The 22,219-nt window shown below is 35.1% G+C and overlaps 1 protein-coding gene and 1 long non-coding RNA gene across 8 annotated transcripts in view; one reads left to right on the top strand and one right to left on the bottom strand.

The window, feature by feature from the left end:
• The window catches only part of nrm (neuromusculin), a 593,812-nt gene that overhangs the window by 113,563 nt on the left and 458,030 nt on the right, over positions 1–22,219 (top strand). The window lies entirely within an intron of this gene.
• The window catches only part of LOC135831120 (uncharacterized), a 375,747-nt gene continuing 374,156 nt past the window's right edge, over positions 20,629–22,219 (bottom strand). For both annotated transcript variants that reach the window (XR_010556154.1, XR_010556152.1), the window contains exon 2: positions 20,629–20,668. This is a non-coding gene — a long non-coding RNA (uncharacterized LOC135831120). The remainder of the gene's footprint in view (positions 20,669–22,219) is intronic.

The following is a 22,219-nucleotide window of genomic DNA, read 5'->3' as shown; positions in this document are numbered from 1 at the left end:
TCACTTTTTTGATACAAGCTCCCTGGGGCCCACAATTGGTCTCCAAATTTCTAAAAAATTAGAAAATTGATGCGACCTATGGTTTGTTTGGTTTTTAATGTTGCTAAATTCGATTTTTGATCCAATTTTTTGATATGAGCCTTCTGAACCCCACAATGAGCTTCTAATATTGAATAAAATTGAAAAAACTGTGTGAGCAATTGAATTTATGAGCTTATTGTGAATGTGTAGCTTTTAGAAAGCTCTTATCAAATATGCAGGTTGAAATCATTACTTTTTTTATTTTTTTATAATTATTTAAGTAAAAAGTTGCGATTATTGTGTTGTGAGAAATTGTGATATTTGCGTGGCAGGAAATTTCCCACTAACCGACATTGGATAAGATAGCAAAAATAAAATCAGGAAATGCTTTCAAAATAATAACACTTCGGTAATCGGTATCTTATACGAATTAGATATCATTTTCACTTTTACGTCGAATAATATGTAATTATTTCAATATAAATGCGTGGTTTCCTGAAACACGTTGAAAAATAAATAATTTTTGAATGATAATGCATCATTGAAGTATGGGAAACTTGAAATGTACTTTCATCATATGTATAAATAACGGGAAGCGTCGCCTATTTCAATTGAAATTGGCAAATCGAAATAAAATCTTAGAATTAATAATAATTGCAGCTACTGAAATACACTTTTGAATTTTTGACAATTTTTTAACGATTAACAAATAGATTTTCAATAAACAAATTGGAGGGGCTGACGTGTAATAACTGTTGGCCAAAATGGATCCAGAAAATAGGGGGGAAGAACGATGGCTCATACGCGGAAGCGCTATACCTACCTATTTTTATTACTCTGAGTCTTGGGAGGGCTATGAAAACTGCAGGGAGACTAACGTCGCGACCCGACGCGACGCGACGAATTGCAGCATAAAAATCGTAAAATACGACCATCGTGTTATTTTACGACTTATTTGATGACCGACGATGATTGTTCGCGAAAATAGAATTTTATAAAAATAAATACGAGTATATGTAGGACGGATCGAAGGAGAGGGTGCGGGCGTGTGCTGCCTTGTTGCATAATTTGGAATAGGGTGTCTCCTATTTTATGCCTTGTTATACTGCGGTGACAGCAGAGATAAAATGATTCATTGTTGTGGTCAAACTCTGACCAGTGAAACTGTGATACTTTACATGCAAAATATTATGGTTTTCGATTACAATGCAATTTGAGGACGACTGAAACTGAAAGATCTCGACGATATAAAATTTGCACCAGTATAGTACGAGAGAGACACAAACGAGGAAAAAAATTGACACCCACAGAATCAACAGTTGTTGCTGATGAGTGAATAAAACGAGCGCATTATGTCCATTTTACGAAAGCTGCGAGCTACAAAGCTGCAAGCATGCGTGTATATGGATTTACACGCGATGGATGACGATGCTGAAAATGACAGAGGTTGCGGAGAAATTACGCTGGTATTTAATTTTCTACGGTGTTTTACATTTTCGCACGTGAAATGCACAATGCACATGCACGACAATGTGCGAGAGAAGCGAGTTCAAGAGAAAGAAGAAGAAGGGAGAAAGGTGTGAAAGCTCAAAGAGCAGAGGAAAAAAAGGGGTATTATGAACGTAGCTGCGAAGACACTCTCGATAGAACAATGTATTATACAACAAGTTGCATACTCTGTTAGAAAATATGTACTTGGTGTATAGATATTCCATGTAGGTACCATACTAGCGATATTTTAAAGTAGGTATGCGATGTTGCAGAGACTTCTTACTGAAGGGGTTACGTGCTCTTGTGTGAGTGGTTTTTTTCAGCTAATGTATCTAGCTTAACAAATGAGTACGAGTACCTACCGTTGAATTAATCCGTGTAACAAAATGGTAAACGCTCAAAAATACTTGTACGCGAGGTCGCTCTATAGTGATCTTCCTCCATCACCATTCCGCTGGAAAGATCTTCATGGTGCGATTAAAATGTTGTTTAAAAAAAGGAACTTTTTCCATTCAAAATATTGGTCTCGATTTTGGCACTACCTGTCCGAATTTCAAGCCTTCGAAATCAAAATTTTTTCTTTGACGTGTTTTTAAAAGCAAGTACGTATTTATGTACTTATCGATTACAGACAGCACAAATTGTATAACAATTTTGAATCAATTTTCACACCATTTTCTTTTTTGAGTGATAATCAGCTTAAAATCAACTTCAACTTTTATGTGCTGAATTAATGTCTATTTTCAAGGCAAAATCAATAAATATTTCACATAAAGTTTTCACGTTTTGTCATTTTTGCAAAAAATTGATGAAAAATAGATCCAACTTCTGATTTAACCCTTAAAGACCCAAGCAAATCCTGAGATGTTATGAGAAAATGCTTTCAATTTCCTGAATAAGATCATCACAAGTATCACTTTTACTCACAGTTCACCTTCCAGCCTCTTGAAGCCACCTCGATAATGATATATTTATTTTTTGATTATCCTCCAAAATCGAAGAAGCAAAAAAACCGAATTAGGCCAATCTTAGAACTGAATGATATAGTTTCATTAGATGTAATGAATGAGTGAAAGCATAATTCCAAAGAATACCTCACCCCTTTTTTTGGGGGGGGGCAAACATTGATAAAAGTTGGTATAAAATACAGGGACCCATGCTCCATTTTTGGATGAACATATTCATGGTTGAGCTATCACAAAATGAAATCAAGAATAGTATGTGCAGGATGGACCAGGGCGTTTTTTTTACAAATTTGATAAACTTGTTGAATCAGAAAAAACCTGAAAAAACAGAGCATGAATATGCAGAGTTCATAATACGGAAATATTCTCAATTAGGCTTGAAATGACAGAAACAAAAATTGAAAGGATCACAAATGCTGTTAACGGGACATACATTCAGAAAATCTACAATCCACCCATTAAATCTGTTCATCAAACTGTGGATATTCATTCTCGATATTTGTCACCAAATGTGTCATTCCGTAGGTAATGGGCCCATTTGGCCGTTTCTATTTATCGAGATAATCGTGTTTTTAGTGAAAAAGTCGAGAGAATCAATAATCGAGGTTTTGATGGATTTCGATGTAGAACATATCCGACTATCGCGTGTTAAAGACATTAAAGTATCAAGGCCGCAGGTGCGCCCCAAGCGGAAAAAAATGAAACTAAAGTTTTTCCAAGAAGAGCCCATTTGGTCGATTTTGTTTTGTTCGCGGTAAATTTATTTCTGAAGACTTCCGAAAAAATACCCTCCAAATTATACTGCACCTAGTCGCCAGTGGCAACATGTATACCATTCAAAAACTCATTTTACCTAGGTGCAGCGCTAGCTGTGTGGCACTGGTAATGGATTGCGGAGCAGGGGGTATGGGATCAAATCACACATCAGGAAGAAATTTCAAAAAAGAATTTTATTTTTACAAGTTGAATTTTGACAGAAAATGTAATTTAATAATTTTTTTTGCTTTTGAACAGAGTAATGAATTTTTTATGCAAAATTTTTATTTATTAATCATTGTTTTTCAAGCTTAAAATACTTATAAACGTGAAAAGATTGAGTAAAAAAAATCGCTATTGCAAGTGGGTAGTAATACTTATTTGACATCAGAAACAATAATCTTCAATTTTAGGTATAAAGGTTTTGGGATTACATGAAATTTCAGCTTTTTTCAGAAAAAAAACTTTGAAGGTGATTTTCTCAAAAGTTGAGCTTTTCAAATTTTTAATTATGGATTTTTTGGAAGTTTTTTTTGCACTTTTTGGGCTTCTATCCAGCTCATATGATTGCTCCGGAGGTCTACTTCACCCCCCCCCCCCTCCACCCATAACTCAATATCGACCAAATGTGCCCATTACCTGCGGAATGATGACACAAATAGTTACATCCTGCAAAGGTTAGCAGTAGGATTGTTTTTCTGCAGAAATATCGAAATAGGTTTATCTACCACTATGAAAAGCTTTACTTTACACAGTAAAATTGCGGCACTCTCTGGCATTTCATAATGTTCGAGCATTCATGAAGAGGTCACTATGTAGTTCTACATCATGAAACTTATTAATTACATCTAATGAAACTATATCATTCAGTACTAAGATCGACCCGATTCGGATCATTATCAAAGTGGCTTCAAGGGGCTGGAAGGTGAACTGTGAGTAAAAGTGATACTTGTGATGATATCATTCAGGAAATTGAAAGCATTTTCTCATAACATCTCAGAATTTGCTTGGGCTTTTAAGGGTTAAAAAAGTATCAATTCCGTATAATAAAATTATTGTAGCAGCTCCCTCTAAGAAATACGTGGCTGCTCATTCTAGTTACCAAAAAAGTTTGTTATTATTTTCGGTCTATGATACATACGTTACGACTCAACAACTCATCAGCTCTTCCAATTTCATATTTACCATTACGGTACAAATTGGTGATCCCAACGTTCGAACGCCTACTCAACACAGCAATGGAATACGCCATTCCTAATCCAGTAACGCGTATCACAAACAAAATCATCCGTAAGTAAACTTAATTTCAATCACTCTCAACAACGACAACGAAATCACTGACGCCACTTCGGCCAGAATAATTTCAATTTCAATCCACAAAATGATCAACCTGGGTGCAAGAATCCAAAATGACGTGGAGTAGTGAGCCCCATACGCTATGTCAAAATTCACTCGCCTCATCAGACAAATCAACCAACAATCTCAATGCAAATATCAACGATTCAACTGTCAGTCTCCAGTAGTTCTCAATTTGCAATCTGGTCAGACATTCTCATAGATGCAACCTCAATCGTCCTGAATCAACATTTTTTCTGCAGAATCAACAAATTTCAACATCAGTCATCTACTACAACCAATTCAAAATCGACTCATTCTGTCTCATTGGTTTTCGAGATCGCGGCTTCTCCGCTGGAGGGGGAGTTATGTAGCAGCTCCCTCTAAGAAATACGTGGCTGCTCATTCTAGTTGGGTAGTTCTATGAATTTTACACAATTTTGCAGTATGTTTCCTCGCCAAAAAAAAATTTTTTTGAGAATTTTTTTTTGGTTGGAATGGTTAATATATACACTCGAGACTTCATTGATAGTGTTGTGCCCAATTCATATCTCTCAGGGGAGGGGGGGGAGCCATTTGAAAATGTGCGAGTTTTCTGCAAATTTCGAATCAAAACTGGTCTTTTTTGAGCAAACTGATCACCTACAAAATTAAGAAAAGTGTTTCAGTAATTCAAATAATTTTTAAATTGAGAATATACCATCAATTTTAAGGATTTCTAGGTGAAAATTTTTCCGGCTTAGTCAAAAAAGTATAAATTCCATGACGAAGGAAAAAATGTCATTCCCCATGACGGTGGATAAAACTTCATTAAGTAGGGATAATATAAACGTAAAATTGTTTAAATTCGTATTTCTTAGTGTAAGTAGTATCAGTACTCACCACATAATAATTTTTCAACATTTCTCAGTTTTTCTCTGTTTGTGTATGGCAGAGCTAAGAAACCATGACGAAAGAAGCGCCAAAAGATAAATAACCATATTTTCATGGAATCTCGTTTACATACTGCATAGCGGTGTTCGGATTCAGTATTTTATCAGTGGACAAGATTTGGTGAACTGCCTAAACAGTTTTTCCATTTTCAAACACCAAAATTTGTAAATAGTGAGCCGTTGGGAATGCACTGAAAATTAACCACGCCGAGGGAACAAAAACTCGAAGACATAGGTTTGAGGTCACTCCACAGCATATAGGTGTCACTGAAGTGAATTGTGTTCATACTGTAATTTGCGTGTAGTTTTCAGGAATAAAAAAACGAATGTAAAAATTGCAGAACATCACCACTCTTTGCTAACCAGCTATGTAACTATTTAAAAACGAGATGTGAGACAGCCATGACGATGGAACTTTTGATCATATAAGGGGGTCTGTGGCCCAGGGGGAGGGGGTTGAATTCATTGTAGTGCGTGGAAATGTTAGATGGTGACAACTTTTATTGACAAAACCATTCACCATTACTTTTCATGTGCATACTGTAAGTGAAATTTTACACGGACACAAAAAGTGTAAAATTGGTAGAACTACCCAGTTACCAAAAACGTTTGTTATTATTTTCGGTTGTTATTTATTTTTATCAAATATGCATACGTTACGACTTAACGACTCATCAGCTCTTCCAATTTCATATGTACCATTACGGTACAATTATACTTACTACCAAGAGGAGACATCTGACTGATAGATAATCTCAGTAGCATCGAAATTTCCTGGCAATGAAACTTTTCAAAATTTTCCTGGGTAGTGTCGTCAAAATTCAGGATTGTTTCCCATCCATCCCCATAGTAGACATGCTCACAGTCCTTTAGAGTATTTTGATATTTTTCGTTCTAATATTTGTACGTATTTCACCAACTCGCGAATTCACGCTGAATTGCAAGCTGTTGTTTGTAAATTATTATCAACAGTGTAACGTGTAGGTATTAAAAAAAACAAAAAAAAAAGGCACACGAATGAAAGATTTTAATACCCTTAAGGATACGGAAAAATATGTACTAGACGTGAAAAAATATGCACTTATATGAGCTGTAGTCTCGAGCCTTTTGTCTTCATTAGCAGCGAATAATGGCACATCGTGAATGAACGGATTTTCCACAATAACGACGAGGGTTCGCCTCGGTTTTTTTCCTATTTATTTTCACGTGTCGATGTGGTGCTTATTATAAAAATGCAGAAGAAAGTAAAAAGCGAGAATAACTTTAATAAACGAATGAGAGTCTGTGTGTACGTAATGTGTATGGTAAATTATGGTTTCTTACCTATACCCTTGTGTTATTTTTTGTAGGTGCCTTACCTATACAATCATGCAATATTTTCCATGTTGGTATTAATACGGTTTGTGCTAATGAATAGAGCCACTATAAATATTATACGAATTTCATAAGCTACCCTATGGTTGAGTATGTGTGGTGGGTTGGGTTTGTTTTATGAATGTATGGATATAAAAAGATATTCGGTGTAAAGGGTGGCGAATGTATTTTCGTTTTTATACTCGAGTTTCGACGTTTTTTTTTCTCTTTTTAGTATTTTATTTTAGTTTGGTATACTTGATGACGAACCATGGTTCGAAAAATATGGTAGATAAAAGACGTGAGAAAAAAGGATGTAATTAAAATTCGATCTTATGGTCAACTAGGGTAGTTGTAGCAAAAAGATATACTATGTTTTTTTTGTAATGATGGAGTAAGAAGTAGGTTATCATGGAACGATACAGTATCGCACGTCGTCGATGAAATGAAACCAAATATTAGCGAAAAGCGTAATAGAAAACCGTAAGTTAAATATTTATTTAGCGGAGGCGTATTTTTTTCAAACACGATCGTTTCTAAGAACTGGGGTAGAATAAAAAGAGTATAGAAGAGCAGCTGTACCTACTCAGAAATTTGACAAAGTATCAGTTACGTGTGTCTCGATGTAGATCTCACGAGGTGATCGCACTCGAGTCCAATTTGAGGGAGAAGCAAAAAGAGCCCAATCAGCCCAAACCATACGAAAAATCTTGACCCATTTCGTAAATAATTTTGGATCATACTGTGATATGTACGTACGTAGTACATACAAATACTAAAGCTATACACGGCTCGGTAGAACTTCAGCTACACGATGAGATGAGCTTTTCTACACGTTTAAGTGGCCTGCTTTCGGGCGCTAAACGATGAGGAATTAATAAAGTTGGTAATTGGTTTTTGCGCGAGGCGCGAAAACGACGACCTTATCTGTAGATATACGAGTAGTTGTACGGTCTCTATGTGTTGGTGTGACGTATACTCGTACGTATACGATGGCGGGATTTAGTCATCAAACGAGGAAAATTCATCGCTAAGAAAGTTGTTTGGTTGGTTTTAATTGAATCTCTGTTATAATAATAAAAGTTAAACGCCGCAGCGCAGCTCACAGTGCTGCAGAATACAGCGTCGAAGAATAAGAAGCTAGAAGAAGTTCATTATTACGCAAAGCTTTACGATGGGCTACACGTAAGAGCAGGCTGCTCATAAGGGAACAAGGGGGTGCGGCTATCCTCGATAAGGTACTCTTTATGGTGGTTTTTAGACGACGATACGATGTTAGAATAAAATGGACCAACTGAGAGTAAACAATTTAGAAATTTCGATGTTCTCTTCTCCTCTGCCACCTTAGTGTACCATGATGGAGCGAAATTACGCGGTTCGAGCATTAAAACAAGAGGCGGAGTAGGTGCCCGAGGCGAAATACTTTTACAATGGGCTTTTTGCAAACTTGCGAGCAAAAAGGTTTGAAAATTTTGAGGCGTTTTTGACACGTCGTCCTGGCATGGCGTACCCTCCAGTTGTATATACACAAACAAAAGGTTATTCAGTTAGAGAGAAAAGTTGTGCTGTCGTTTTTATGCCGTAGGATGTCGCGACCGTGCTGGGCTCAGCTGAGAGAGTATACCGGGTGAGGTGAAAAAAAAGAAGAGATGACACGAATTAAATTTAATCGCGCGGAAAATCCATTAAAAAAATTTCCTCGTGGAGTTTTTATCGCGACTTTGGAGTAAATTTCAATTTTGTTGAAAAGATTTTTTTCACCGTGTTGAGATTGCTGCAGAGGCCGAGTAGTGTGGAAATTTCACTCGATGGACGAAAGTTTTTCTCTCTGTGGCAGTTTTCAAGAAATATACGTTTGGTGGATACACGTCGAATTGGGTAAAATGTTATGAATGTAGATGAATTGAATATAAGAAAAAAGAAAGAATTATTTGCTGGAGAATCAGGAGGATAAGAGTGGGACTACCTTCCCTTTTTTTTGAGCAGCTCATCAAGAAAAATTTTCCCATCATGACAAAATTTGATTTCAAGGTGTCTACTGGTCCTGTAAGTCCTGCAAGACCCGTGCTTTTTACTGATGAGCCCTGCAAGTCCTGCATTGGCCTCCTTACTACCACTTTTAATAAAAAAGCCCTGCTTTTTTTCAATCAGACTTTGAATTCTCAAATTTGTTTCTCCTTTTTATGAAAGTTTGGACAAATTTTGTAGAAAGGGCTGAATTTGTCAATTTTTTCACAACTTGAATTACTTACACATTTTTGAGAGCTTTTGCCCGAGCAAATGGGAAACTTATTGTTCAGATTGAAGAAGTATTCAGAATTTTGAATCAGAAAAATAAGTTCCTCAGAACCTTTAAAACATTGTTTTCAGCCCAATTGCATTGGGGGAAAATCTTGCCCTTATACGCTGAAAAAGACGCCAAAACCGGCTGGTTTATTGACATATTCTGAATATATGCATGAAAAAGCGCTGTTCAGAAGGCGGATTGGTGCACCAAAGAAAATCTGCTAAAAAATATGCTGCGCGATGCTACGTGAATATTTTGTAGCGTATTTTTCTCATGTAAAGCCACAGTGCTTTCAAATTATGTGGTATGTTTCTTTGAGCTGGAAGAAACCAATTACAAAATATGCCACTAACCTGTTTTTTGGCATATTCTTTTGTGTATTTGCTAAATAACACGTGTTAATGTGGTATTTTATGCAAATGTTTTAGCATAGTATAGAAATATTTGCATTCATTCCATCACATATCCCGGTGGTTAGGTAAGTGGGAAAGTTGCTCTCCAACTTAGAGACCCGGGTTCGATCCCTGGCAGAGCCAAAAAAATTCTCATGAATATTGGACATTGGCAGAATTGATCGCATAAAATATGTGCGCTGATTAATGAGCAGAAAAGTATTGGTGGAAAGTGTTGCATTTCCTGTCGCGTTCCAAGAGAGAAATAAAAGAGGTAAAAATCAACAGGAACACATGAAATCAAAAATGTTAATCAGTTTAGATAAGGTGCACCGGGGGAAGTTGGAATTCCGGGTAAGTTAGAAAACTTGCTCTAGTGTCTAGAGGTTTATATCTGGCGAAGTGCCACTAAAGGAGACTTGAGGGTACTACCCCTACTTCATCACGGCATAAACATTTTCGCGATTCAGTTTCATTTTAGATGTCTTTGGTTCAATTGTATTTTGTTGTTGTTTTGAACTTGTTTTGAATTTGTTCTAAAATACAGACTTTCCATTTCTTAGTTTTTCGCATATAGCGGACGAACCGTGCGTCCTAGTGAAAATCTGATGAGAGTAATCTCAAAGAGAATTAAATTCTCTACAATTTTGTTACTGTGCAATTTTTCTAGGACGCTCCGTTTGTGATCTACGCCTCTGCAAAGTTTAGCCTGTTCTGACTTCCTCCAATTGGGGGAAGTCAGAACAGTTTATATTTTATTCCACTGAGCGAAAGCTACTGTGTCAATCGCGCTCAAATGTTTACCATAGGTTAAGAACCCTTATGGGAACCTACATAATAAATTTGATCCATATTGGTTCATTAGAAGGGGAGTAACAGCTGGTCAAAGTTGAAATTGCGAAAAATCATTCTGACTTGCCCCGGTGCACCTTACCTTGGAACGCTGATAAACAATGATGGTAGAGATCAAAAGGAGAGCAAATCAAGAATTGGGATGGCAAAAAGCACATTTTTCTGTTTTTGATATCCTCTGCTCTGCTAGTACTTTCCTTTCTTCGCCTACTCTTGCTAGGGCTTCTGCGTTGGTGATACAAGTCCTTCCATGAGATCTTCAGTAGCGTTTGGTAGTCACATCTCAAAATCGGATATTTTATTTTCACATTCCGCACTCATTGTCCATGTTTCTCAGGAGTACTTCAGAATGGTCCATATGTAGCATCGCATCAATCCCTTCCTCAGACTTACATTCATCATTCAATTTCCAAGCACCTTGATTCTTGAATGTGCTTTTTGTCATTCCAATCCTTGATTTGATCTCCTTTTGATCTATAATACCATCATTGTTTATCAGTGTTCCAAGGTATCTAAACTGATTTACATTTTTGATTTCTTGTGTTCCCGTTGATTTTTACCTCTTTATCTATTCTCTCTTGTGAATTTTATAACCTTGGTTTTGCCTGCATTTATCTTCATTCCGTATTTTAATCCAGCGCTGTTTATCCAGTTGATCATTATATGTACCCGCATTTGCGCTTCAGTTCCACTTCCAGCAATAATCACTTTGTCATCTGTGTAACTTATTTCATTGAATCTGTTGCCATTGATCTTGAGTCCCATTCTTTCAATTCTTGCTTCTCTCATAATTTCCTCTGCATACAAGTTGAACAGCCTAGGTGATAATGGGCATCCCTGCCTCATACATCTTTTTATAGCACATCCGTTCTCCAAGTATACATTTCCAATTTTGATGTTTGCACTGTTCCTAGAACAGATTCCTTATTATTTGCAGGTGTTTGTCATCAACATTGTACTTCTTGAGGTTCTTCAACATCCTCTCATTATAGTTGACACGATCAAATGCCTTTTCATAATCGATAAAATATGCAATTATTTCTCTGTTAGCATTCAGTGATCACTGAATGATCACTTTCAGTAGGGCTATTGCATCTTTGGTCCCTTTCTTTGCTACAAAGCCATATTGAGTTTCACTGTAGTTCTCATCAATCTTTTCTATTCTGGCATTTATAGTAGCAGCTTTAATGCGTGGCTCATTAATGCGATGGTTCTGTACTCTGAGCATTTTTGCAAGTTACTCTTACAACACTGCTGGTATGAGGTCTTCTCCCACTGCCTTGTGGTTTCTGGCTCTCTTCACTGCGTTCCTCAGCTTTCATATTTGTATTTGTGGTGCCTGCTCAGTGTATGTACCTAACTTCAATTTGAGCTGGTATACTGCTACATTTTCTGAAATTTTTATTCATTTTTTCTTTTTTAGGATCAAATAACTGAAGCGAACCTGTTGAGAGTCAATTTTGTCACATTTCCAAACTATTCACTAAAAAACTCAAATCTTCATTATGTAGGACTAAACTAAATCAAAAACACCCTCATCCAAATGCAACCCTTCCATCTCAAAGTTCGATTCACGACTTTCAAAACTCGCACGAAAATTCAATATTCGAAAAAGCTAAGTATACTTGGTCTCCAAAATGAAAAGACAGATGGAGTACGCAGGAAAAAAAAGAGCAGAAAAAACCAATCAATTCGCAAAAGGTGTTGTACTCTACGATGAAAGATAACGTAATCGAATGAGTTGTTTATTACGTTTACTTTTTATGGGTAATACGCACAGTACATCGTATAGGACGAAAGACGACGACAGTTTATAAATTGGGTTTTTGTAGGTTTCTAGTTCACCAAAACCTCCGTACCTGCGTATGTAGCCGGCCATTGTATGAATGGTCATTCGTTCACGTAGGTACCTAGCTATACCTTCTGTACAAGTATCGGATGTACCTTTACGCGATAAAACAACGACTTAAATTCTTTATTATCCTCCAGAGACACTTATGGAGATTGCGACAACATTTTATTGCGCGTTTATCGAATAGACCTCAGAAAGACACTGGATGATGAGGCAGTGTGTGAGTGTGCAGTTTGCTGTTCCGACTCGAAGAACCTATACTCTAGGTAACTTCTACGTATGTACTGATGCGTGTTTAACCATCCGTGCAATGCTTACACACATAGAACATAGATAAGTAATGGTCTCCAACGTCCTAGGTAAGTATTTGCAGTAAATATTATGTGAATGTGCTCGCACAGCACTGTTTAGTGTTTATACACTGGAAAGTGTAGTGCCCTTTTACACGTCATTCTACAAATAGTCACTAATAAGCAACTTCCGAGGATCATGATGACCATAGGCTATATGTATATGAGATGACAACACAACACATCACGTATCTCTTTGAGGATGAGGAACCAAACTACCCTAAATCTAGTTATTCGTTCATTTTGTACCTAATCAAACCAACCAAAATGATCAAGTCAATTTCCACAAAAAACAAAACTCGACAAAACGATCCTCGATGTGAATCATGTCCACGTATGAAATTCTTCTTATAAACTATATTTTGGCAGCGAGTAGACACGATGAATAAGTGCTTTTTTCTCTCTTCGTTACACATCAAATGATTTTCGCGTTCAGCATCTCTATGTAACTTCTTCGCCCTCTTCCTTTCATGTATACTGCTGTGTGCTGGGGCAACGTGTCCAAAAATGATGGATGAGGTTTTAAATACGAAATGGCCAGGCTATAGCTTGATATGTGTGTGTACAGGACAACAATTGTAAGAGTTGATGGATATTTCGGTATGTTGCAGAAAACCACACGAATGAGGGAGACGAGAAGGGTCACACGAGCACTGGTGTATTGTTGGCATCCGAACATAAAAAGGCCACTAGATGAAGATATTTTTTCTCATTTTTTTTCTTTCGTCTTTTCGTTTAATTTGATGATGCATAATGATTCTACGAAATTATGACACATTGAGAGTAATTTGTTCTCAGTTAGAATACCTCTTTGTCTTCTTTATCTCTCGTCTATTTCCAAGTTCTCGATCGTCAAATGAAATATTTTTAAAGAGCTTTTTGTTTGCATTTAAATATACATGAAGTTTGAGTTGTTCTCGTAAATGATACCAAAATATTAAAGTATTTTTCACTTTCACCCAAAAATATTGTAAGAAATAATTCACCAATACCTACCATTAAAATTCTCCTTTCTCGATTTTTATGAAAATTAAATGGAACTCACTAGAAATAAAATAAAAATACAAATTGATCAATGATCAATTAATTGTTGAAAATCATCATAGAGTTAATCATAAAATACCTAATATAGATATTCCTGTGACTTCGGAATCGTTGAAATTTCGTTTACTCCCGAAAGAAATGCCACAAAGTCTCACTTCTTGACCGAAAAATTGATCAAAAAAGTCTCCCATTTTCAACAGATATCGCAGAAAAAGTACCATTTTTTTCAATAATTGCCAAAAATTTGTGCTTTTTGCTGAAATTTTCTACCACTTTTTGCCAAAAATTGTCAAAAATTCTCAGTTTTTTGCCAAAAGTTCCGAGAAGTTGTACCTACTTTTTTTCCAAAAATTGTCTCATAAGGTCTTGCTTATTGTCAAAATTCTAGCTTTTTAGCGATTGGAAAATCTCACTTTTTTACTCATAATTGCCAAAAATTACAAAGAAAAAATCATACTTTTCGAAAAAAATTGCTAAAAAACGTGAATTTTTTTTGCCAATAATTCATAAAAATTGCTGATTTTTGCTAAAATTGTAAACTTTTGTTTTTTATTACCATTTTTATTAAAAATTATCCAAAAGCCTTACTGATTAGGTATTTGCCAGAAATTGTCAAAAAACGTATCACCTTTTTTTGTCAGTAATTCCCAAAAAGTTCTGATTTTTGGTGAAATTGCCAAAGTCCTGCTTTTTCCATTAAAATTGTAAAAAAATTTCGCTTTTCAGCCAAATTTCTAAAAACAGTCGTTTTTTGAAAAAAAAATTCTGACGCCTTATTTTTTTCAAAAATTGTTGAGAAGTCTCGTTTTTTTTGGTTACTTTTTGGGTCGTGTCAATTTTTGGATGATAAAAAATAGAGTGTGATTGCATTAAACTGAATAATTCATCGAAAATGCGATCTGATCCTACTGGACCCAAATCTACTCGTAATTCAACTGGATATTCTGTCTTTTGGTAAAATTGTAAAATCTTCCTAGAAATTGTTGTTTTTCTCTGAAAAAATTTCGAAAAGCCTCAGTTTATTTTTCCAAAAATTAACCAAAATCTTGCTGCTGTGTCGAAAATTGCTAAAAAAAATCTATCAGTTTCATCAAAAAGTCATTGTTTTCTATTTTAAAAAATCTGAAAATGAAAAAAATTTTAATTTGCTGTTTTGATAAAAATTGTGAAAAAATCACTTTTTTGCGAATATTGCTCAAAAGGCATAACTTTTGTTAAAATTGCTTTTTTTCCAAAAATTGACAGAAATTCTCTTTTTTTGAAAATTGGCAACAACGCTTTTTTGAAGAAAATTGGCAATACTTGATTGGTTTTTTTTTTTTTGCAAAAAATCTCACTTTTTTCCAAAATTTGTTCGAAAGTCATTCTTCTTTTTTTTGCTAAAATTATCTGTGTAGTATCTTTTTTTACACGTTTTTTCACATTTTCAGTTACTTTTTGGTTATTCCTTCGAGTTTTTTTGGTTATTGAATTTACTTTTTTTTTGGAAAAAATTGAGTAGCCTATACGAGCTGTGTTTGTTCAAAATTCAAAAAAATCAAAAATCAAAAGGTAATCATTAAGGCTAAAAACTCTACTCTGGTATTTTTTGAATACGAAATTTCGATTAATCACAGTCAAGTCAAAATTTGATCTTAGCATCTCATCTCGGAAAGGTTCCTTTTTCAGTACAGAAGCTGATTAATCTAAAAATTATGCACTCTTCTAATCAGCTTCTTTCTCCTGTAATTTCCATCTTGGTGATACAATTCGATTCATTCAAAGAAAAAGAGTTCATCAGAGCACTGTTACAAATCACCACCGTCAACTTCCCATTCCCAATCTGGTCAGCACAAAAATCAATACCTTTTTAAGAGGACATTATGGACACTGGACAAAGTCCATCTGTCTGTTATTATTCGCTTTGTCCAAGATAATTTCATCGACTAAGTACAATACAGCTGAGGTTACGCTATCAACCAATATTTCACGCTGTAGCTATACTATTTTTGTCCATTCACATATTACACCGCTTAGTAATATATAAACGAAAGAACGACCGACGACGACTGACAACGTCCAGACGCAGCAATGTTCTAGTTCAATAAGTACACAGTACACGATAATTTCCGCGTATTCTCCACTCTCTGCGACCCTGCTGCTGCCGCAGTCAATGCTCTTCATATTACGAAATTTCAGCCAACTCTTCGTCGCGGTCGCGTCTTATGTGAGTTATTTGTTATATAGCAGAAAACACAACACACATACTGGAATGGCGTACGTAATATTGCAATAATCATGAAACGAATTGAAAACTGCACAATTTTCACATTGGTATGTGTGGCTATACTTACCTCTATATGGACTCATAACCTGTGCAAATAAGTAAACGTCGTCGTCGTCGACTCATCACCAGTCATTCGTCCCATATAAAGTGGAAAAATAGTATATTAGACGCCAGCCAGCTCATGGGATACCTACCTCATTCATAGTGAATTTTCTATTGTGATCCACTCGATGTATTTTCCCACGATAAACGTCGCATCAACTTTTGATCGTCGTTTCGCCAGCAACTACGAGTACCTAATTAGTCAGTAAAATTATTACTACAGAAAGAACACACGTTTCGTTTCCTTCCCTCCGCACTGCACAATGCTCTCTCTCGGTGTAAAAAAAAATATCAATTAAACTAGAAGCTCGAGCAGTAATGACTCGAGTCGAAAGGCAGTGCAGAAAAAATTCATTATGCATTTTGAAATTCCTTTTTTCGACTAGGTAATTGTTTCGTCAACACCATCGTCTTATCCACCAACCTATCTGCCCCTGCTCCCTCCACCTCCCCCCATTACCAACTTTTTCTCGCAGGTCTTCGGGTAGGTATTTATTAGAAAAACACTGGATTCTCGACTCGAAGTCGTCGAATTGTCTTAGGTAGATTCCTCCACTAACTTTGGTAACGACCACGGTGAAGGGCAGATGTTGCTCGAAGAAGTTCCGGGGACACGGTACAGTAAGCTTAGACAACGTGGCTTTGCAGCCATCCAGAGTTGACCGAGCGAAGCCACAGACCTGAACATGAGCGTTTATCGTCCTCTCTGCACTTCCCCACCATGGTCTATCCAACAGCCTGCTTCGAATTTCCCATCAGCTTTTCATTCGTGTTAGATCATTAGCAGCTAATGTCAGTCAGATAACTACGCTGGTTAAGTAAATTGATAAATAATCGTCGTGTTCTGTGTGATCTTCAGTTTCGCGGTATTCTCTATTTGTTTTGGATCGATTATAGATCATCCATCTCTTAAACTCCTCGTATAACGGATCTTTGAATACTCGTGTTGGCTTTGAAAGGTTATGTCATCGGTTCTAATACTAAATCCATTCGACTGGATCATTAACTAACGTTCTATAAATGATAAGATATTCCCAAGACTTGGCTATATGGTATAATCGATGCTGACTGAAGTTTTACTTTTTTCCATCTTGGAATGCGGGTACATTTGTGTTTTGGAAAGCTTTGGACCCTCATGTGTGTGTGGAAAACGCCGGCGAAAAATCCACTCAACAGTGCTGATAATTCAGCTCGACGTTAACATACTCGTAATACCAGATTAAAAACGAAGTGAAGTAAAACGATAACGCGATTTACCATCATGCATGGTGTTTTCATCAAGCTTATGTTCCTCCCCTGTCTGCCTTGCCCGATTTTCTCTCTCATTTTACTTATATTCTCTAATTCTAAAACATCAACGGGCGAATAAATCATTAATACTCGAGGAACACGATGCCATTTGCCACTTTAGTCGATACCGTTTCACATATTCGAGTACGTATAGGTGCTTTCTACGTTTGTAAGCGGGTAGTTCTACTGTATTATTGGTTTCTTTCGTCAAATTTTGGCTAATATCTTCGACTAAATACCACCAAAGAGGAAGTATTTGTCGCGAATTTGGTATTAAAGGACTGCTTCAGGTTTCCAGACAGCATTCCATCAGAATACGAGACTAATGTGACGCTTCTCTTCATCTGATAGGTGCTTAAGTATAGATGGGGTATATCTCTGATGTCTGTCTACATGTGTACGTGTAGGTATCGTATAATATAGAAATAGTCAAACAACAGCAAAAACACACCAACCAAGCAGACTAATCGCTTCAAACCAAAATGTAACGTTTACAAAACGGTAACAGATACCGCAGCGTGCGTCTACTATTTTGATAGCGAAAGTATTTTCGCGCTCGTACTCGTATAGTGAGTGTTTTATTTACGTTTTTCTCCGGTTTCTACGGCGTCTTTTCCGCCTCCCATCATCCTGTTTCTCGCTGTCTGCATAAATAGCGTCTTATATAACGTTATAGATGCTTTTCATCCTGCGGCGTTCTTTCAACTTGAAATCGTCTCGTTTTGCTTAATTCTTACTATTAGCATCAATCAGTTTCGAACTATGTGATGTTTAGGGCTGGGGGTGAGGGGGAGGAGATGCTGCGATGGCTTGGTAGTTGGTATGAAGATTCAAAGTGTCATATTCTCGTGCGAAATTTATTCAACGAGTTTCATAGGCAAAATCTGCAGGATCGTCACAAAAATTGATAATTTTGTTTGAAATTCTCAGAAAAAGGTTGGTATTCAAGTTCTGTGAACGGCACTAATTTTTTAATCGTTTTGAAAAGAGGCTTTTGAAAACCATTTTACCTATACGTATGTAGAGTAGACCTAATATTGCAAAGAAGTCATGAAAAAACAGAAATAATTGAAGAAAAATAGCTTATATTACCAATAAAATTTTCGAAAATATTTTTGTTACAATATTGCAAAAAATGCTGTTTTTTTTTGGGCAAAATTGCAAAAAAGTTCTGATTTTTGTCAAAAATGGCAAAAAAGTTATGTTTTTTTGTAAATCGTTATTTTTTATCAAAATTACAAAAAATTCATGTTTTTGCAATAATTGGAATAAAAATTGTTGTTTCTGTCAAAATTGCAAAAAAGTAGCTGTTTTTTGAAAAAATTTGCAGAAAATCTCTGTTTTTTGTTAAAATTACAAAAAAAAAAAATTTTAATCAAATTGCAAAAGAGTTATGCTTTGGTAAGAATTACAAAAAAGTTCTGATTTTTGTCAAAAATTGTAAAGAAGTTCTGTGTGAAAAGTTATTTTTTGTCAAAATTGCAAAAAATTTATGTTTTTGCAAAAATTGGAATAAAAATTGGTGTTTTTGTCATAATTGCCAAAAAGTAGCTGTTTTTTGAAGAAATTGCAAAAAAAATTTATTTTTTGTTAAAATTGCAAACAAAAAATTTTTAAACCAAATTGCAAAAGAGCCGTGCTTTGGTTAAAAAGTACAAAAAAGTTCTGATTTTTGTCAAAATTGCGGAAAGAACTCTCCTGTTTATGTGTAAAAAGTTGCAAATTTCCCTTTTTAAGCAAAAACTGCCAAAAGTCCTGTTTTTTTGTCATTATTGGAAAAAAATTCTGCTTTTGTTAAAATTTCAAAAAGTCCTGTTGTTTATTTGTAAAACATTGCAAAGTAGTTCTGTTTTTCGTAATAATTGTCAAAATAGAGACTTGGTTTTCGTGAAAATAACTTGAAAAGCTCTTTTTTCAAAATCAGATTCCAAAAAAGTGCTCACTGTTTTTTTATCAAAATTTCAAAAAAGTGTTGTTTTTTGTCATAATTGTAAAAAGTTCTGTTGCTTAACAAAATTGCAATTTTTTTAGTGTACCTAATTTTCATCTTTATTTTCTTTCCATTTTTTTTTTTTTTTTTTTTTCAATCAAACATCAACATTTTTTGTACATTTTAAAGTAAACTTGCAAAGTTTGAGAATTTGTATGTGTCTCGTTCAACAGTTTTGAGCCATTTTCAGCAGTTCTGGTCCCCGCAGAAATTTTTTTTGAAAATCACAATTTTCAAAAAAAATCACATAGTTGAGTAAAGGAGCTGAAATTTTGATTTGACAGTGCAAAGAGAACATTAAAAGTTCAGTACGAGTACATGCACATTTTTTTCCTTCTTGTTGAATTTCATGAAAAAGTTGCCTGGCGAGACTCAGAACTGCTCAAAACGACTCGAAATAACTTTCTCTCCTTTGCTCAATTTGATTTTCGAAAATTCGCAATCCTTAAATTTTTTAAAATGAACTTCAAGTTTACGATTCCTGCAGAAATTTTCAAGATTTCTTTCTAAAAGATAACATTCTCTTTACTTTGACTACGGATTCTCATGATTTCAATTCGAAATTCTCAATTTGGTATGAAAAATCATGCAAAACAACGTTGATTTTATGGCCTCAAAAATTTATAATAAAATACCTTAGGATTTAAAAAATATACCATCAAAGAAACATTTCAAAAATAAACTTAAAAATTGGTCACAGAGATATGCGTTCTACAGTGTTGAAGAAATGCTGCAGCTAGATGGATAGCAGTTCTTCAAGTTTATTTTGTATTGTTTTTCTATATTTTTTATTTTGTATTTTTTTTTATTTTTATTTTTTTACCTAAATCTTACTTGTAACATATTTGCAAAATGGCATGTACTTTGTTTATTTGTATCTATTAATACCTAAATTTTTGTTTGTACTGCCCTGACATTGTGATACAGCGAAAGCTGTCGACTACAATAAAGAATTTGAATTTGAATTAAAAATGGTAAAAAGAATTCTCGCTTACCTGGTCTAATCTCAAAAAATTTCTTCAAAACGAGGAATTTTTCCAGAAAATAACTATGGTGCAATCGTTGTATTATCGTAATCTACGCAATCTGAAAAAACCAAATAATGGATACACACGACGACTTCTCTTTTACCCCCCCCCCCCCTTCCCAGCACACCCCTTTTCTCTACTCTTTTCATAAATCATTTATACAAACTCCCCTTATCGGTTTTCTTTTCCAGTTTTCCGTCCGTCGTCGTGCTGACGAAAGAAACGTATTTTGTCAACTTGCAAATCGATGTAAATAAACCAAAAAAAATTACAATTGTTCGAGGAGAAAAATACCTACGATTTCGACTCGAACACCCTTTCCTTTCTGTTTTTTTTTTTTTTTTTTTTTTTTTTTTTTTTATCTTTGTTGCTATTTTACTGATCGTACCTAGTAAAGGCGGTTCGGAATAATAATGGAATGAGGGAGTCAGAAGGGAGGAGGGGAAGGAAGTTGTTAGTGTAAATTGAAAAAAATGGTATGAAATTGTCACGTACTTATGTAGATATATCGATTGCATGGTTTTATTTGAGGGTGCTGATGGCGTAAACGAGGTTATTTTTTTCTGGCTGGAATGCATTTTGGTCGTGATTTTCGATGTTTGAAAATAAGGGTGAGTGGGGGAAAATGCATTATGTGAATTACGTTCAGGAGTAGTTCTATTTGTTTACTAAAACGAAAAACGAATCGTGATAACTGGATTGGTTTTGGTTTGATTATCGTGACGATTATTCGTATTTATCTCATGTTTTTGTAATAATATGTACATGTATGTATGTTGTATACCGAGTGTCCCAAGCACGCAGGTATTTTTTTGAAAAAATATTACGTACCTATGTGAGGTGCATTTTTACTCCTTCAGTTTTATAAATAGACAACATGTTCATCCTGTATCTAATTTTAAGGCATTCGTACAAAATGTATGTATTTTGTTGTCAATTAAATTAATGGGCAAATTTATTTTTTATTTTGTTTCAGGTATGTTCCAATTTCTAATCCATATACTGAAAATAAGAAAAATCATGAATTGGTGAGTCTCTTATTTTTTTTCGTAGAGCTCGCTTCGATTCGTACGCATCTGTGTGAGAAAGAGAATAATTTATTATGAAATTTACTGATTTTCTAAGATTTTCACTCCAAATTACGAGATTTTCAACCTCTTTGAAATTGTTCTGCATCTTTCAATGCGATTAATATGCAAAATTTTCATCAAATTATATTATTCATTAGGATGTACCAAGTCCAGTCACTGGAAAACCTGAAAAACTGAGAAATGTCCAGAAAATGTTATGCATTTTTGCTCTTGGAATGTGCTAGGGAAGGGGATATTGAAGGTTTCAAATTTTTAAAATGTTTTTGGGACAGTTAACGCGAAAAAAAAATCGTTGAAAATGAAAAATACTGATTTTTCAATTTTTGGCAGATTTCAAACCCCTCCTACTTCCTCTCAGTCGACTGTGAGTCCTAAATGTAAGAACCTGCTGTCTCCATCAGATTATCCATTTCAATTTTTCAGTCGAAAAAATGGTCGAAATCAGTCAATTTTGACCTTTTTTGACAATTTTTGGATTGCATAAATTTTCTTAAATTGGTCTCGTGAGGTAAAAATCATTTTTTCTGATATGTAGCTTTTATTTTTAGGTCGAAAACGTCGGTACAATGCTATAATGTTTAAAAATTGCTGAAATACTAATTTTAAAAATTTTCAAGGTTAATGACCCCTCCCCCTGGTTACTCACAGTCCGTCGTGAGACCCTGATCTTTAATTTTTTATTTAAAAAATCTTGAAAACGGAAACAATTTGGGTGAAAAATTCGAGCAATTTTTTTAGGTGAAAGGGGCGAGGTTGGAGAGATTTCAAAACAAAAATCGCTGAATAGAAATTTAAAAAAGTTGAAGAATTTTTAACATTTTA

Source organism: Planococcus citri, chromosome 1 (assembly GCF_950023065.1).
Source record: "Planococcus citri chromosome 1, ihPlaCitr1.1, whole genome shotgun sequence".
Lineage (NCBI taxonomy): Eukaryota > Metazoa > Arthropoda > Insecta > Hemiptera > Pseudococcidae > Planococcus > Planococcus citri.
This window is presented reverse-complemented; position numbering and strand designations above follow the sequence as displayed.